The sequence below is a fragment of the Triticum dicoccoides genome, chromosome 1B, assembly GCF_002162155.2.
Source record: "Triticum dicoccoides isolate Atlit2015 ecotype Zavitan chromosome 1B, WEW_v2.0, whole genome shotgun sequence".
NCBI lineage: Eukaryota > Viridiplantae > Streptophyta > Magnoliopsida > Poales > Poaceae > Triticum > Triticum dicoccoides.
The window spans coordinates 229501573-229511284 of NC_041381.1; positions in this window are offsets into that span (position 1 = coordinate 229501573).

Here is a 9712-nt window from a genome sequence, read left to right on the forward strand (position 1 = left end):
GTGGCCTCACCTGCCCGGCTAGGGGGGCCTCTTTCTTGATGATATCTTGCTTCTCTGGCTTGGCCTTGGTCCCTTTGATCTGCTGGTTTGTTCTTCAAATCTCTTGGTTTCTTGTACTCCGTCTTGAACTGGTGCTTCAATCTTGATCTTGTGCTTGTGCATAGTCAGGGCAACAGACCCAGGGTTTGTTGCACCGACAGAAGCCTTGGGGCCTGCCCTGAGCGCGTTGTCGATCATTGTCAGGGTAGGGCCTAACAAGTGCACAGGCAGAGTTGCTGAAGAGGCTGGTCTCTTGAGATCTTCTTTGCTTCTTCATTAGTCTTGATTCTGGGCCTGTTTATGGTTTCCCCGCGCGTCGTGTAAAGCCAATAGTGGTGGGGCCGCTCGAGTAATGGCCCGTGAATGACTTTAACGCACGGCGTATAAGTGGCCAATTCACTCTTCCCGCCATGCCCTTATCCTTATCCATGTATGATGCATGCATTGCATGGGGTAGGTAACGGAGGCGCGTGGTGCAGGAGAGCATAATGGCGAGGGCCCGGCGTCTTTGAATTGGTGGAGGGGGCGGTGGTTACTCATGACGGAACCAACACCCAGCTCCCTTCCCCTGCTTGCCTATAAAAGGAAGAGTGGGGGAGAAGCGGAGGCCTTCATCCGCACTCCTCTTGTCTCCTCCCTTGCTCTGTCTTGGATATGCTGGGAAGGAGAGCCCGTGGCTGGCCCCGGGCTTTAGCTTTGGGTGGATGATGCCTAGTGATGGTGTTAGCGATCGGGGAGTAAGCTTGGTCCAAGTCCAAGGTGAAGGGCTCAAGATCATTGGAAATCCCAGTATGGCCCCTCTCCTTGGAACTGGGGTTGATGTCGACGAGAGGCGTGCCTTCCTGTCCGCCAAGGAGGGGAGCAGCGTCCTTCAAGCCCCTTGACCGTCTTGGCCACTCGCCGTCTCTCCCGGGAAGGCGTCTGGCTGGAGTCTTGGCGCTTCCCGGGGGCGATGGTGATGGAGAGAAAATGAGGGAAGGCGGAGGTAGCGAGTGGTAGAGGGTCAGGTTGAAGTACGATGGCATGGATGCCTTTGCCTCTGACCTGCGACCTGCCGCCTCGTCTTCCGTCCTTCCATTCCCTCCCCGTCACCATAATCATCGACCTCTTTGGGCTATAGACAGGGAGGGATGTCTTCTTGGCGCCTCCGCCTTTCCTCCAGCGATCTCTCGACCGAGCCTCTATGGAGGACACTGCCAGAGCTCGAGTCAGGTCTTCTCGCTGGTGACGGCAGTAGGGGGTGCTCCGCCCCACTCCTACGCTTCTCCTCCACACATTCGCCAGACCCGGTCTCGTACGGCCACCTCCGGGCGGGCCGCGACGGGACCGGGACGGGTTCCCGCCTGGGAGCTTTTCTCGTCTTTTCCTCCTTCCACCGTAGTGCCTGGGGGAGGGAAAATGAAAAGAGGAGATCATGGGGCACTTATCTTTTTTCAATCTTAAACTTGTAGGCACTTGCCAAATTTTAATTCAAATAATGTAATCTCTTGAGTCCACGTTCATGTTCTGTAATGCTTGTACTTGTATCAGCATGTTAATGAAAAAGATGAACCTTGCCGGGGACCCATGCATGTATATGTCCATGCATAGGCGAGATGCCTCTTCAATGTAAATAAACGAGTTTTTTAGGGCAGGCAATCTTGCTGGAACCCTTTTTGTCTGCTGGAGAGCCACATCTTCCGGGTTACAGACAAAGGGACCAACCCCCCGCCAACTTCCCATTACCAAAGGCCACTGCGACCATCCTGACCGAAGCAGCGTTCGAGGCAGGAATGGGAGCACCTAAGTCTAAGAAAGAGTGGCGAGGTTTTCTAATGCATAAGTTATAGCTTACATAACACAAATGGACAAGAGGTAGAACTTATCTGTTTGGCTTGTCGGGGATAGCAGTGTCCGGCAATCTTCTCAACTCCTTGTAGAAGCCAAGTTCACGGCAAGAACCTGCAGCTTCATGCAAATGAGAATGAACGCATGATGTGATCCTATCTATATGCATATGTAGATGCCCAATAAATGCTTATGCAGTGATCTGGAATGCTCATGCATGCATGCAATCTAGGTTGGGCCCCCCTACAAGGCTTCTTTATTTTCTCTTGCATGGGGTCATCGCCCCGGCTTTGTACAAGGGGTTACATGTACCTGAGGCAAGGCCTGTACAAATGGGTGGCCATCGGGCCTGCCCGGCACCCTCGCGCCTTGTGGGTAGAACTTGTAGAGATGCTCAATATTTCATGAGTTTCGCGACTGAGTGCCATCTCCGGTCTCCAGAAGGACTGCGCCAGGTCTGGTGACTCGTACTACCCTGTAAGGGCCTTCCCACTTCGGTGATAACTTGTGTGTACCCTTGGTTTACTGAACGCGCCTAAGGACAAGGTCACCTTCCTCAAAACACTGGGCATGAACCCTACGGATGTGATAGCGACGCAGGGCTTGCTGATAGCGTGCAGCACGCGTAGTAGCCTGGAGACAGTTCTCCTCGAGTAGCACAACGTTGTCACGCCGGTGCTGATCTTGCATGACTTCATCATAGGCAAGCACTCGAGGCGACCCATAAATGAGTTCCGTGGGGATAACTGCTTCTGCCCCGTAGACTAGGGAGAAGGGAGTCTTCCCGGTAGCTCGGTTTGGTCTCGTTTTGAGGGACCAGAGAACCACCTACAGCTCCTCGATCCACCGCATGTCGTGCTTCTACAGCGTATCAAAGGTTCTCGTCTTGAGACCGCGTAGCACTTCAATGTTCGCCCTCTCAGCTTGTCCATTGCTCCGGGGGTGTGCCACAGAGGCAAATGAGATCTTGCATCCGAGGGCATGAACATATTGCATGAAGGCGCGGCTCGTGAACTGGGTGTTGTTGTCGGTGATGATCCTAGCCGGAACTCCAAAACGACACACCAGATCTTTCAAGAACTTGATAGCTGACTAACCAGTCACCTTTCTCATGGCAGTCATTTCCGTCCCCTTTGTAAACTTGTCGATGGCAACGAACAAGAATTCAAAGCCCACAATTGCTTGGGGGAAGGGGCCGAGGATATCAAGCCCCCAGACTGAAAATGGCCATCATAGATGGATTGTCTGAACCGCTTGGGCAGGCAGGTGGGTTTTCATGGAATGGGACTGGCAGGCTTCACACTTAGTGACTAGCTCGACCACATCTTGAAGGGATGTGGGCCAATAGAATCCTTGCCGGAATGCTTTCCCAACTAATGCCCTTGATCTAATGTGGGAGCCACACATTCCTTTGTGTATCTCAGCCAGCAGTTCCTTTCCTTCTTCCCGGCAGACGCACTTCAATTTCACACTGTTAGGCCTCCTTCTGTACAGAGAGTCATCGACAAACTGATACATACTAGCCCTCCAGGCTACTTTTTCAGCTTCATCTTGGTCGCTGGGAAGCTCTCCGGTTTGGAGGAAGCGGACAATATGCCTTGCCCAAGTTGGAGTCTGTGGCTCGGCAACAAGGACTAACGGCACCTCCTCTCCTGTGGGAGTACCAGCCTCGTATGCAGGGTCCATGGGCCCGGCTGGAGGGGGTGGTCCAGCAGGCTGCGAGGAGTTGTTTCTGGCAGGGTCTTTGCCGGGAGCGAACGACTCTACCGGGAGAGGCTTACCGGTGTCCAACTTTCTACTTTTCTTGGCCATTGTTGCTGGGGATACAGAGGGCTAAGTAAGACGGAGCACAAAAGTTCCTGGTTCCACGGGAAGCTTCTGTGTAGAACACTTTGACAGATGATCAGTTATGTTGTTTTCTGCACGGGGTACATGCTCAATTTGCAATCCGTCAAAGTGCTCCTCCAATCTTCTCATTTCCTTGATGTATGCCTCCATCAATGGACTTTCATAATCCTTGTTGACTTGTCCCACCACCAGCTGTGAATCTCCTCGAATGATCAGCTTCTTAATTCCCAATTTGGCTGCAATCCTGAGCCTAGCAAGGAGCCCTTCATACTGTGTAGTATTGTTGGTTGCTTTTTTCTAGGCACAATGCATTTGGACAATGTACTTCAAGTGCTCCTCGGAGGGGGTGACAAGAAGCACGCCAACCCCTGCACCTTGCAGGGAAAAGCACCATCAAAATACATAATCCATTCCTGGGTTGATTCCTTGCCGGGGATAACTGTCTCAGTCACCTCCTCATTAGGGGTTAGCATCCATTCTGCAATAAACTCTGCCAATGCCCTGCTCTAGATAGTTGATCTGCTTTCAAACTTGAAACCAAAGCTGGATAACTCCAAAGACCACTCCACTATTCTGCCGGTAGCCTCTGGGTTTCGGAGTATCCGTTGCAACGGGAAACGAGTGACAACCGTGATCTCATGGGCTTGGAAGTAGTGGCGCAGTTTCCTTGAGGTCATGATGAGACCAAAAATCAACTTTTGCATGCTAGAGTACCTCGATCTAGCCCCTTGTAGCAAGGATTTGACGAAGTATACTATGCACTGCACCACTTTCTTCCTTGCCACGTCCTTGGGGTTGCCCTCGTTGACGTGCTCACTGTTGTCCTGATCCTTGTCTGACTCTGCCGGTCTCTGCTCACTCTCTTCCTCATTCACTTCTTGCTGTGTTACCAAGGCTGCACTGACCACTTGGTTGGTTGCCGCCAAATATAGTAGAGGCGGCTCCTGGGGTTTGGGAGCAACCAGGGTAGGCATAGAAGACAGGTAGGCTTTCAACTCTTGCAAAGCTGCATCTGCTTCTGGGGTCCACTTCATAGGACATGCCTTCTTCAAAATTTTGAAGAACTGTGGGGCACACTCGAAAGACTTGGAGATGAATCTGCTTAGCGTGGCAACATATCCCGTCAGGCGCCTCGCATCTTTAACTGTCCTTGGCCCTTGGATCTGCTCAATGGCCTCGATCTTGTTGGGGTTAGCTTCGATCCCTCTACTTCTTACTGCGTTTCTTGCTCTTCTTCTGACTAGTTAATTCATCATCGTCCTTTGAACCAACATTGATGTGATCTTCCTCTCTAGGAAATTTCCTTCCCTCCTCCATCCGAGCACACTTATCCACTAGGGTGTACAGATCCTTCATGGTCTTGGGCAACCGTACATTCATCTTAGAACGGATCAGCTGATTGCGCACATTGGACTGGAAGGCAGCTATCACAGCTGCTGGATAGATATTTGGAATATTTCTATGAACTTTGCTGAATCTCTATGAATACTTACGGAGGGTTTCTCCTTCCTTCTGTTGGAGAAGTTGCAGGTCGCTGGGTCAGCCCGGCTCCTAGTGGCCACCAGTGAAAGCACTGATGAACTCGTGGCACAGGTCTGCCCATGATGAAACGGAGTTTTCCGGCAGGTGCATCAACCAAGACCTCACATTGGACTTGAGGGCCAAAGGGAAGTAGTTAGCGAACACCTTCTCATCTCTTCCCCCGGCAGCCTGAACATCGATGGTGTAGATGCTTAAGAACTCCACCGTGTTCAGCCTCCCGTCATACTTCTCAGGTATCTCTGGCTTGAACATGCAAATGGACGGCCACTGGACTTGCCGCAGCTCGCGGGTGAAGGCGGGGTAGCCAACCTCGAAAGGTAGGGGGGCGCCAATATCGAGCGCTAGCTCGCCGACTCGGGACCGTCGCACCCGTCGGTCCGGAGGAGATCGTCGTGGCGCTGGTCGACAACACACACGTCTCCTCTCCGCCTATCTTCTGAGGCTCGTCGTTGACCTGGACGTGCTCGAGGGTCAGAGGAGGCCATCGAGACGTCGTCAGGGTCTTGATTTGTTCACGCTCGTGTTGGCTGCCGTGGTGGGGACTGCATCGTGGGGACGACTCCCTTCCTACGGGCACCAGCATGGGTCGTCGCCGTTGCTTGGGGAGGCCGTGGCGGGCCAGCTCGTCGTGAGCCCTCGGCTTCGGCGAAACCAAGCAGACTTTGGATGGTGGCACGCCATTCGTCCATCTGCTCGACCGCCGGCGGAAACCTCAGCAGCAGCTAAGCCCGTACGATGGCCTCCGAGGCTGTGCTTGTCATAGATGATGATGAAGTCGACCGCGTCGTCGCTCGGCTCCTGACGGAGGCAATGGTGGCAGCATTGCGCCCTAGCTATTGCGGTGTAACCACCTGGATGGCAAGGTGGTGAGACAGAGGCGCTCGAGGGCCAGCGGCTCTGTTGGGCGCAGCAGCTCGGTCGACCCGCCTAGGGGAAAGCGCCCGCATAGCGGTCATTTCTGTGGCAGGGGCGGTCGGAGGGCGGCGGTTCGCCCCAGATCGAGCGCCATCACTGCGGCTATGCCCATCGGTGAGCAGAATGTGGCCGTCGAGGTGTTGCTGATGTTGCTCTCCTCTGGTGCCTCCTGCCCCTGCGCCGGCTGCAGGGGAAGTGGTGGCGGTGCCGCCTGCTTCGACCACATCCCCAACAGTGTCCCCGTCCTCGTGTGGCTCCGCGACCCTACAGCATTGGAGGCCGCGGGCGGCGGGGCCTTCGAGGTGGATGGATGAACCAAAGAAGTTGGTTTCTTCTTCGGCTCCATGGTCGATGGTGCTGTTGAAGATGCAAACAGTGATGAAGGTGACACACTGCTCATGCCTTCAGGTTCGTGCAAGCGATCCCCCTACCTGGCGTGCCAAAGATGTCGCGGGAAACCACTGCACCTATGGGACCAGGATGGCCCCTTGCTGGTTCGGCAGGGGGACGTCGTGTTGCACAAAGAGCAGACCAACGTGGTACAGCATAGAAGAGATCACACAGGCAGTTTAGGCAGGTTCGGGCCACCACGAGGCATAAAACCCTACTCCTGCTTTGGTGGATTGAAGGTGTAAATGTGGTGGTGGAGCATAGTACACTTGCCTGGCAAGGGTTGCCTCAGGGCGGCAGCGACTACGCGCGTATGGGGGAGTCAGTTCTCCAACTTCCCAACCCCGCGAACCGTTGCCATGGGCCTCCTTTTATAGATTAAGGGGTCACCACAGTGGCAAATCAGTCATTAGACACTGATAAGATAGCAAATAGTGCTATCATACCTAACTCCGCAGGCTGACAGGGCGCATTTAATGCACCGCTTAACATCATGTCGTTGGTTGCCAGGAAAGGCTTGCCGGGCTAAATCACCAGCTCCACGCTTGCTCGCCTGACACGTCATAGGACGGGTGTCATCTGTGGGTTTTCTTGGTAGAAAGGGGCTTCCATGTGGCGAATGGCTTCCACATAATCACTTTGCGGCTTGACACCGCACTGATCGACGACGTGAGTCGTGGAGGAGTGGTCGGTGAGGTGATCTGGCCTTCGCAAGTCTTGGCAGGCCCTGCCGGGATGCCTTATTCATCTTCTTCTGGGGGTGGCCTCGCCCCTTGCCGGGCTTGCCTGCCTGGCAAGGGGGGCCTCTTTCTTGATGATATCTTGCTTCTCTGGCTCCGCCTTGGTCCCTTCAATCTGCTAGTTGGTTCTTCGAATCCCTTGGTTTCTTATACTCTGTCTTGGAGTGGTGCTTCAATCTTGATCTTGTGCCTGTGCACAGTCAGGGTAATAGACCCAGGGTTTGTTGCACCGACAACATAATTTTCAACAATAATAAATCATGATCAAATATATTTGGCTGGTCATATGTGCCTAGATCTTTCCCCACCACATGATGCTTGCCAACTAGAGAATAATTGAGGTTTAATGAGAATGCATTCTATTGACTCTTGCATAAAAGTAAATACTGAAAAGTAAAACATAGGCCCTTCACAGAGGGAAGCAGAGGTGGCCATGCACATTTTATTTGGATGCCCAAGCTCTTAATGCAAAGGAACGTCACGTTATATTGCCCCTTATGATAGCAACCTTTATTATGCAGTATGTCTCTTTTATTACTTTGCCATCACAAGTTCATACAACGCTCATTTTTCCCATACAATAAAAGATCAAACATATTTGGATGCCCAAGTAATATCTCTACTTAGTACGAATTTTTTGCTAGAAAATGATCCTAGGAAAACACCACATGTTGGAGGATCTATGACAATATAACTTCTATGCAAATATAGGCAACCATAACTCATTACGTTGTCTTCCTTGTCCAACTTCAACTAATTTGATCAAGTTTGAAAATAATTAATGGGTAGTCACAATCACAAAATATTTCCAAGATAATATGTTTGCATGTGAAAGTTCTCTTCCTTATACTAATCATTCATGAATTGCTTGTATGACCAATATTGTGATTGTCAAGCTTCAAAAGATTTCACTTTCTAAACTCAATGTGGAGCTACTACTAGGCATGATATGAACATTTAGTTTCAACTTCATGATATTCAATTCATTCAACAATTTACTCTCAGGATATAAGTGAAGCACAAGAGTAAAAGACAAACTACTCCAAAAATATATAAGTGAAGATCAAGCGGGTAGTTAACTAGATGGGTAGCTAATTGAGGACTCTCTCTTATTTAAAACTTTCAGACCTAAGTATTGTAATAAAACAGAAATAAAAACAAAACAAAATGGCATTCTAAGAATAGCGCAACTCATGTGAAGAAACAAAAACTTGGGCTCAACTGAGGCGAACCAATAATTGTTGAAGAAGATAGGTTGGATGCCTACCGGGGCATCCCCAAGCTTAGATGCTTGGGACTTCTTGGAGTATTAACTTGGGATGCCTTGGGCATCCCCAAGCTTGAGCTCTTGTGTCTTCTTCATTCTTCTCATAACACGGTTTCCCTAATTCTTAAAATCTTCATCGACACAAAACTTCAACAAGAACTCGTAAGATATGTTAGTATAAATCAATGCAACACCTTATCAGTCTCTAAAGTAGCAAATCACTAAAATTATAATTTAACATTGCATAATAAATGCATGTGCATATTTAATACTCCTATCCTAAAATAGAATCATTAAGCGAGCAAACATTTGCAAACAATGCAAACATAACAGCAATCTGTCTAAACAGAACAGTCTGTAAAGAGTGCAATATTCATCATACTTCCCTAACTCCAAAAAATCTGAAAATTACCACACTGTAGAAAATTTATCAAATCTTATTGTGCAAAAAGTTCCAACATTTTATCACATTCTGACTTTTCAAGAGAATTTCTGCACTAGCATTCAACTTTCTGTTTTCAAACAGCAACATAAAGTCTTGCAAAATAAGCATGGCAAAGGCTATACTTGACATTTGTCCAGTTTTCAAGCATATGCCCTATTTATCTGTATTTTCTTGTTAGGTTGGTTGTAGTGAGACTCTATCCAGTTTTCAATGGCTACATTTGGTTGTTATACTAATCATTTATGCCTTGTTTATTTCAATCATTCACAATGTGATGTTCATTATGTGCAAGTCAGAACTGTGCCGCTCGACTACATCAATACCAGTTTTAACGGCTATATTTGGTTCCAGTTACGCCTGGTGTAGTTAATACATGCCCTTTATTTTAGTTTTACACATTTATCTAGTGTGATGTTTAAGCATTACCTACGTTCTATTCATTTTCAACAAGACCAGTTTGAATTGCAATATTTGATGGTTGTTAAGCCTGTTGTCGGGAACATAGCCTTCCATTTTATATCTGCTTTAATAGCATGCTGAAACCAACAGATTCAAGCTATCATTTGGAGATGATGTTGTTTACCTTTGCTATATTTGTTTGATGTTAAGGTTGTTGTACTTCTCATGCATTTCCACTACTTATGTAGGACAACAACACGAGTGGCCACCATTTTCCGCCAAGGTTAGTTTCATCCCTCG